General features: G+C 38.0%; 1 long non-coding RNA gene across 1 annotated transcript in view; it reads right to left on the bottom strand.

Annotated features, from left to right (window-relative positions):
* The window catches only part of LOC126512255 (uncharacterized), a 9,622-nt gene extending 3,804 nt beyond the window's left edge, over nt 1-5,818 (bottom strand). The window contains exons 1-2 of the long non-coding RNA XR_007594969.1: nt 5,600-5,818; nt 1,333-1,472 (exon numbers count right to left, since the gene is read on the bottom strand). This is a non-coding gene — a long non-coding RNA (uncharacterized lncRNA). The remainder of the gene's footprint in view (nt 1-1,332; nt 1,473-5,599) is intronic.
* Nucleotides 5,819-9,842: the final 4,024 nt, after the last annotated feature.

Here is a 9,842-nt window from a genome sequence, read left to right as displayed (position 1 = left end):
TTTTTTTTTTTTTTTAGCTTGGAGACTCCAGGGATAACACAGTGCACCTAGGATAAAGAAGTTAGATCCACAAATGAGTCTTTTGTTAGACTCCAGGAACAAGCTACGACCAAGGCAAGTACAACAGAGCAGAGTCGCTCTTCCCGATTATGCACAGGACTTGGTACCTTGGGAAAAGTCAAGGCATCTGGTGCAAAACATTAGGAACCTAGATAGAGGGGAGAAGGGTGTTCTCATGACGTTGCATTTGTTATGTGCACCTATGAGAAGCCTAGAGTTCCAGACACCTGGGGGTGAGCGTGGGCTGTGTTGGCAGTAGGATCCTCCCCGTAAATGACCTGGAAACACCCTGGGTTTCTGCAAATGTCGGATCCATAATGGTGTTTGAGCACAGAGTCAGGCCAGAAGTCAACTCTAAGCATTCATTATGAGGAAACAAACACAAAGTTTACAAGTGGAATGACCTCTCCAATGAGCACCTGAAATTAAAGCTACTGGTTTGAGAGTTCTCTGGAGGCAAAGGAGTTAAAAAAAAAAAAAAAAAAGACTTTGAAAGTGCAAGACCACTCTCACCAGATAAACATAGATTCCAAGGTTATCCCTGAGGTCACAAACAAGTCCCCATCCATCCAGAACCCCTCCCGGAAGCAGGTGCCCCATCTGTGTTCCAGCTTCTTGGCTCCTACCATCCACTTTTGGAGAAGAGGTTGACATTCCCTAACAAAGGCACCCTTTGAAAAGTCCAGGAACCCAAAAAGCAAAGCACAGGCTGAACTCTGGCTCTACCTGTTTGGCTGTGTGGTGTAAAGGCTGCAGAGGAAGAGGAGTGGCCAGGCAGGGTGGCTGACAGGGGCCACAGTCAGTCTCTGGCTGCACAGCAGCCAACTCCACTGACAGGTTGGACCTCTCCCACTGGTTTTCGCTGGGACCAGACAAAAGAAGAATAGAAAGCAGGAAAAGGGTGGAGGCCCCACATAAAAATTAATTAACACTATCTATTTTTTCTTTCCTTTTGAAAAGCTAATCTCTTAGTCCAGAGCACTGTGTGCCCTTTGCTGAAGGGTAGGTAGGGTCAGAGGGAATCCACCCATCCAAGCTCTCACCTATTAGATTTCCATTTCTCAATGGCTCTTTGTGTGGCAATCTTCAGGTGAAACAGACCTCTCTGACCAAGCTGAAGCAAGCATGGCTCAGGTTAAGTACTTATCCCCAGGAAAGCTTTGGTTAGGCATTGACTGGGGACTGCAGCGGTACTGGGACATTGGGTTTGGAGTTTCCAAGGGAAGATGGAGGAGACTGCAGTTCCTCAACTGCACCAAAATATGTCCTTACCCAAGCATCCTCTGTGTCTCATCATCTTCCATCCTTCTATGTAAGGATCAGGGGATCAAAGGTCTGAAGATTTGGAGGTCTTTCTGACCCTTCTTTCATACAAGTACGAGAATATCTGCTCGTAGTTGAGATTGCAACATCTGGAGAGAAGGGGGGCGGGATTGAAAAATAGGAAGAAAACAGGAGTTACTAGAAGCCAGCTGGAAATCAAAAAAGTTCTCTTCCTATTCTTAACTCTTCTATCAGCTTTGCCGTCTATGCTGGTGCGCAAGCCTGATGGGAGGGGCTTCACAGATCCCTTTCTTTCGTCCAGTTTATTGTCACAGACAATATCTTGCCTGGGCTAGCGGGATGTTTTAAACTGATCTCCTATATTGTTATGAATTGTGTTTTCAAACTGTATTGTAATTGTCTTCACCAGATACAATATTCAGTCATTTTTCTCCCTTTCTTCAATAGATCCCTATTGCTTTTAAAATAAATTCTAAATACAGAATTCAAGGATTTCCATGATCAATAAAGCCCATATTTTCACTGAAAAAAAAGAAACTTTAAGAATGTGATGGAAGGTTTTGGCATGAATAAGTGGAGAAACTGAGACAAAAGCTGTATTTCATTCTCCTGTTAATTTCAATATAGTCTCATGGAGTACCATACCTTCAAACTTCAGGTCATCAGAGTCACAATGTGTTAGATATCTGCATCAAGCCCAGACTTGTTATGGGTAGAACAGTAGGTATAAATAAGATTCTATCACATGAAGGCATCTTGGTTCCATTTCCAATTTAACTGTGGAAAATTACAATCCCTAGGGATTGCTTGTCGATTCAATAACTGATATATCTCTGTAGATTTCTGCTAACTCCATCAGCAAGACTATTAGATTGATTCTTCTACTTTCTATTTATGGCAACTGATTCCTAACACAATAGCAATCAGTCCAGTTCAGTGAGGTTCCTAGTCAGGCTGGAGGCCACCACTACCTTTCTGAAAGCAACACTTGCTGAGATAATTGGTACCCAACAGAACAGAGCTCTCAGAGCCGAGCAGACATTGACTCCTTCAGGGAATCAACCATGACTCTGTTTCATCAATGTTTCAGTCATGCAGACATTGCCCCAGCTTTTTTTCTTCCTTTGTGTTTATATATTTGTTTGTTAGTTAAAACATTAGATTTTGGCCCAAGCTAACCTATAACTTGTGGAGATCCTCCTGCCTCTGCCTCCTGCAAGCTGGGTTTACAAGTGTGTTCTCCACACTCAGCTTTCCCTGCCTTTCTAACACATCATGGCCACTATGAACAATATTAACTATGAAGTGGCCTACTATATTTTGTTTTCTGTCTTCTATTGACATGATTGAATAAAAACTGCATATGGTGTTTTTCTACTGGAGGTATCAGAACTATATATCTTCTGGTGTTCAAAAGATAATAAATTGAGACACTGTGCCATCTAATACTAAACGCAATTATATTTAAGTATTTAGGCGTATATAAAAACCTTTGTGTTTACACAAATAATCTTAGCATGCATTCTTCATTATCAGGAGTGATTTACATACTTCCTTCAAAAGGGGGCTATATGTATGAGTAATATGTTGTTTGTTGAAACCATAAACATTTTGTCCTAATATCAGAGGCTTCCCTTGCATTATCTAAATGTGTCTATGTNTACTACTGTTTTGGAGCAAACTATTTTGGTTTTGAAAACTATTTGTGCCAAGAACGAGTGATAAAGACATTATTATGAAGTAACAGTAGAAACCCTTTCTTTGAAAATGTTATGAATTATGTGTTGTGAACAGTGATGGAAATGTTGGCCTTACTAATAATTTGGTGAGGTTTTAGGAAGCTAAGCTGTAATGTCATAGGAATCCCCTGGACATCTAACATGAAAGCCACTTTCTACATATCCTATAATGGATTTAACCAAGAAGGCTATTTTCTTTCAGCTGGAGAAGTAATTAGAGATTTAGAGTTTATATGTGTCTCTCTCCACAATCCACCCCAGCTCTAAGGTCAAAAGAGAATGCACTTGAGAAGAAACAAATATAATTCCTATCTGGCTTCCTGGGCAGCCATCCAAGCAAGCCTTTCTCGGTGCACTCTGAAGGATGAAAAAGAAGCAGCTTCCCCAGGTGGTGTCACAGCAAGATGCCTTCACGGTGCAGGAGGATCTCATCCAGGAAAGCCGGCCTGGTGAGAAATATTACCAAAGTGATTTGGAGTGATGGCGTTCCAGAGGGGATTGCCTAGATGGAATCGAAAGATCACATAGCTCGACAGCTGGGATGAGGAATCACACTCCCCTTAGATAAAATTCCCCATCCTTTTAGTACATCCCTCTCAGATGCGGGATTTACAGTATCGGGGCAGTTCGTGCAGTAAAACAAGCTATGGGCTACCTTGAGTTATAGTCTTCCCTCTATCTGAAACTTTTTAAAAAGAGATTGAGGACCCATTTATTTTTGGGTTTTATATTATAGTCATCAAAATGGAAATAATACCATTTTGAATTCAGACTTCTAATAATGAAAATATTTGTGAAAGAAATATAGTTCTGTTAGATCTTTCCGATAATTTCAGCTTGGGAGAAAAGTTATTGCTTCTTTCAACTCATTGCAAGACCATTTATGGCCATCTACTAACAACACCGTTATTTCTGAAGTTCTCCAATAAATACCTTTTTTATTTTTGAAACTGTATTTTAATTACATTTATTCTTTTAATTTCTTTCTTCTAAACACTCATATGTACCTCACTTTGCTCTCCTTCAAATCCGTGCCCTCCTTCGTTCGATTGCTATTATAATGAGCATTAGTTTTTAATGGACATGACTGTATTCATTTGAATGACTGAGCACCTGTCATGAAGTAGACATTTCATTTTGAGAGATGCTTCCCTTTTTAAGCAGAAGGGAATTGAGAACACAATTAGCTAACGGTACAAAGTAATGTTTGAACACTGTGGTGACTACATGGGTGAAATTTTTGTGATTGAGGATTGCCACTCTGTTAGCATCAGCCAATTTTACCAATGCCTAAAGAGGCTGGAACTTGAAGTGTAATAACTAACATCTCTGTACCTAGAGTGCACCTGCGTTCTTAGAGACAATCCTTCTGGGATGCCACTGTAGCTCACGGTTTTAAGTTTTCAAATGTAAATGGATGATATATTGGCCTCCTCAGAAGCTCTTATTTATGGGCTTATTTGATGAATAAAGTTTGAACATGACTATGCAAGGGCCTTTGTACTATTGGGTATGTGTCTAGAAGTGGTTTAGCTGGATTATAGGTCTTGTTTCTAGCTTTTGAGAAACCTCTTTGCTGCGAGATAGCCTTTATTATATTGCGAATATGTGTTGTTCTCATTGGTTGATAAATAAAGGTGCTTTGACTTATGGCAAGGCAGGATAGAGACAGGCAGGAAATCCAAGCAAATATATAGGAGAAAAAGGGCAGAGTCTGGGAGATGGCAGCCATTGCCCAAGGAGCAAGATTCCAGGAGCATCACCAGTAAGCCGTGGGCCACATGGCAATACATAGATGAACAGAAGTAGGTTAACTTAAATGTAAGGGCTAGCTAGTAATAAGTCTAGGCTATCAACCAAGCATTTATAATTCATATTAAATCTTAGAGTAGTTATTCGGGAACTGGCAGGTGGGAGAGAAACTTCTAATTACTTTTTGCTACTGTTATAAATCATAAAGTAATATCAGTGTTTTCTGATGGTCTTAGGTAACCTCTTTGAAAGGGTTGTTCACCTTTCCCAAAGGGGTTGTGACTCTCATGTAGAGAACTGCTGCCCTGGTGCTATTTTCTGAAAAATTCAAATAATTCTTTAAAACTTTTGTTTAACCAACTAAATTCTCCCCAGAATAATCCCATTCTTCTGACCCTCCTTTTGAGCCATGGAATATATTATGTGATGGAGGTTGAAGGGATTAAATCCAGCTCTTGAGCCCAGACCTTGCACTTGCTAAATAAACAATTTACTATTGAGTTACTGCTCCACCTCTTAAAAGTTATTGCTAGACACATTTCCATATCAAGGCCAGACTGGGCAGGAATTGGCTGGGATCATGTATGAGCCTGTCAAGTGCTTGAATTACAGGAGTATACCTCTAATTTAAAATTTAACTAGTCATTCTAAAACCTTTCCATACATCCTTCGATGTTGGATCCATGCAAACTTATTTTTATAATAATTGGATAGTGGGCTTCTTTTGTCCCACTCTATTGATTTAGCTATTAAATTCCACTTACAGACTTCAAGTAGTGAACAAATAATGCACCCCTCAGCCTTCCACGCAAGAGATCTCTTCTCCCAGAAGATCGTTTTCCTCTTTCTTCAGTGCATAGGTAGCTATTGTTCTCGACCAGCTATAAATTGCAGGAATCAGACCTACTAGGGTTCTTCATGTTTCTGCATTTGTAATGGTAATAGTCAAACTTTCAATAAATATTAAAATATTTAATTGTTTACTATCTCTCCATACACAGCAGTAATTGAAATAGACAGAGCACATGACCTTAACCTCCAGGAGCTCAGAGAAGTCAATAATTAATAACAAACTCAAAGGTACAGTTACAGACTGACTGATGTCACTCATTAACTCTTTTAACTAAAAAATACTCACTGAGTATCTTCTTGATGCCAAACACTAGATTTTTGTGAACAGTATAGTCTTGGACTCTCCTTTGGGCCACCAGCTAACATATAGCAAAGCAGGAACATATTGTTAATTTTGAAAGTTTGGTCTTAGCTTAGGTTTTCTTTCCTCTACATTTCTTACATCTTAAATTAATCTTTTTTTAAATTAATCTACATTCGGCCATGTTCCCTCTTTTCTGAACCTCTGTCCAAACTCTTCAGTGTCTCAATAACATCTCAGCCTCTTTTTTCCCAGAGTCCTCTCTCTTCCTGGAAATCCTGCCTATTCTCTCCTACTTAGCTATTGACCATTCAATTCTTTATTAAACTAATCAGAAGGTTCAGAAGGCAGAAACACATCTTTACAGTGTAAACAAATATCCTGTAGCAGAACAGATTAAAAAAAAAAGAAAGGAAAAGAAACATGCTTTCAGGTATTTATATTAGTTTTAGTTTATATTATAAAGGAGTAATAATTTTGTAAAGAAAATGTATAAAATGACAACTCGTCTACACTCATATTTAGGCAAGATTGCTAGGATATTTGTGCCATTATGTAGGGCTGCAAAACCAATAGACTCTGGTCATTCATTAACACATCAAGAGGACTATGAGCGGAAGATTGTTCCAGGCAAAACAACAATGATTGTCAAGGTCCTTTCGGTCCACTGAGTTAGAAAGATATGCAGCTCCTTTTCATCTACTATCCAGAGCAGCATCTGTTAAGTGTATTCTCAGAAGTTGGGGAGTTAGTTTTCATCACTATGGTTCAGACTTGTGATGCAGAGGTGTTGTTAAATTCCTCTGTGAAAAACTGAACAATATCTCTTAGGCTCTTCCAGCCAGGTGAGATTCCTGCAGAATTTCACAGAAACTGAGCCCTTCTGTGATCGCAGTTTCCATTTCTTCACACTTCCTCCTGCCATGTGGTTTTCACTGTGTTTTTCCCTCCCAGCAAGGCGCATTTTCATCTCAGTCTGTTATCTCAGGCTTCTTTTATTTTAAATTTCCTCTGTGAACTTCTTTAATAGACTCAGTGTTTTATTGTATTATATTGAGTGCAAAAAACAGAAGATATGTTAAATCGATTTGTTTCCTTATGCATACCCACGAATAAATGTTCTTTGAAGAGTTCTAAAAATTATTGTTATATTATTGTTTATTATATATTTTATATATAATATGTTATTAAACTATATCATTGTTGTTATTATTATTCAGGATTCTAGATTGATTTTTGAAGATCCTGTATCAGTTTTACTAGGTCAATCCTACAGGTTCTAGAAAAACTAGTGTGTCAACTGACCAGAATCATGTCATTCATTCTCCTGAGTGCTGGACTTTAGTCTAGACTTTGATCCGTACCAGGAGCTAGAATCAAACACATAAATAGGGAAAACAGTATGTCTTTACTGATAACTTTTACACATACCTACACACAAGCAACAATTATATTCAGTATGCCTGTGAAATAATGGTCATAAATCTATACAAAAAAACAATAGATAAATAAATTGTAAAATGCATATTTGCAAAGAGAGCACCTGTATTGAGACAAATGTGATTATTTCTGGTCTCCTAAAATTAGTTGGGCTGTTTTTTAATATTCCATTCAACTATTTTTAGAAAACAGGTTGGGGGTAAGCAAATATTTTAATATGGATATAAAAGCCAGTATTGAAGGGTGAAAGAAAAAAGTATAAAAGAACAATAGGACAAACCCAGAGTAGACACATGCTTCTCAGAAATAGAGCCATATCTGAGAAAGCTGTTAACAGACGGAAGGAACTCCCATGCTAAAGGACTGGAAGAATTAATGTTGTAAAATGAGTATCCTACTAAAAGCAATTTAAAAAATTAAATGCAATTCAAATTAAATCACAGAACCATTTTTCCACAGACATCGGTAAAACAACCCAAGAATATGAAAAAAGTCACAGAAGGACCCCGACGACCTGTTACCCTGAAACTGTAGGGAATAAAAGTAGAATGCATAATACTGCTCACACTCAAGAGTATGACATTTCTGAATAAGACTCCAGTACCACAGGAGACAAGACAAAATCTTTAGCAGACAGGACTTTATGAAACTAAAATGCTTGTTACTGGAAGGGAATGGGCAGTCCACAGGATAGGAGAAAATGAATGGCAACTATTCATTCAACAAAAGATAGGTGTCTAGCATATAGAAAAGACTAAGAAAACTAAATACACAATTAAAAATGAGCATGACAGTGAACAGAAAATTTTCAATAAAGGAAATACCAATGAATGGGGAACATTAAAATGTGCTCAACATTCTTAGCCACAGGGAAAAATAGATTAAAATCACTTTAAAATGCCTAATCCAATCAGAATAGCCATTTTCAGAAATACAAATGACAACACATGTTGTAAAGGATGTCATGAGAGTGTAAGCTAGTGTAAGCAGTTTAGAAATGAGTGTAGAGATGATACAAATGATGGGGAAAAGGGTATATTATTATGATTAAAAGGGGGTAGTGGATTGAATCTACTTTAATCTAAAAAAACTACTGTTAATCTCAAAATACTTTACATTGGTGTGGATTTCGGTTTATTCATACAAATTTAAAGTCAATTTTGTTAATTTTGTATGTTTCTATTCTTGTTTAAGGTATTATGTTTATACAGCTCATTTAAAATGTAACATATAATTAAAATAGACATTAATGGTCATCTATAATAGTCAAACTTATAACTATATATTAGTTAGGTTGTTTAGGTATACAAAGATATGTTTCAATTAGATAGGTAATCTGTAAAGACATCAAAGACATACAGAATATGGCATTTAGAATGTTTTAAGGACTTAGACTTTTCTCAACAGTGAGATACATCTGCTTCTGGAAGCATCAATTACTTCAAAGAGGATGATGGGCATTGAAGAAACTTGGTATAGAGTTTGCCTTCGATGTGGCAAGGCTGGCCATTTGGGCAAGAAAGTGTTCTTGCCTGAACTGCTTGATGGTATGCTGGATAACCTGTACATGCAGAACCCACAGGAAAATGACCTCAAACTTTGCCAAAAAAGGTAGAACAATCTGTCAGGTTCCTGCTTGATAAAAGTTGCCAGGCATTCTGAAGGGCACAGAGGAAAGTGACTGATGAACTTTGCCAATATAGGTGGACAGTCCTTCAAATTTTCTGATTCACTGAGAAGTCTGCCAGATAATCTTATCTTTAGGATGAAGATGGTGCCCCAATGTTACAGAAGAACATTGGGGTGACTGTCCAGGCATCCAGATTTCTATGTCATTTCTAGAGTTTTGAAAGTTGCTTGCAGTGTACTTTTTGTTCTGTCAGGTAATTTTATATCCTTCTGGGTTCTTTGATACAGTTAAAGATTAGGTAGTTATAATCCTTTCAAATCTTAGCTAAGGGCATATTAGGTACAAAACTTATACTCATCAGGAAAGGACAACTATTGGAGTAATCCCTGTAATTTGCCAATTACCTATAGTCTGGACATCTAGAATGTGTTTCTTGCTTTATATTGTTCTTGGATGTAGTTCATTTTGTTTATATTATTGCCTTTTCTTTCTTCTAGACAATACTTGTTAATTGTTTTCATTGTATATACTTTTATGTTAGGATTAGAACCTTCCTAATTAGACAAAAAAGTTGAAATGTTGTGGGGATTTGGCCATTCGGTCTAATGACCAATGGAAGGAAGGGGTGGGTGTGATGGGTGTGGCTTTCTCTGAGGATGCATGGCTCCTTAGGAAATGAGGGAAAGGAGTCGCATGCTCTGTTTTGGACATGAAAGCCTTCCTGACAGCCCATCTTGGCTACCTGGTCTGGGAGTTTCTCCATCTTTCCCTGGTGGATGAAGAG

This window comes from Alexandromys fortis, unplaced genomic scaffold, assembly GCF_014885135.2.
Source record: "Alexandromys fortis isolate MF-2015 unplaced genomic scaffold, M_Fortis_MF-2015_v1.1 scaffold_100_1_3062724, whole genome shotgun sequence".
Lineage (NCBI taxonomy): Eukaryota > Metazoa > Chordata > Mammalia > Rodentia > Cricetidae > Alexandromys > Alexandromys fortis.
The sequence above is the reverse complement of the archived record's forward strand: the minus strand, read 5'-3'. Positions and strand labels throughout refer to the sequence as shown.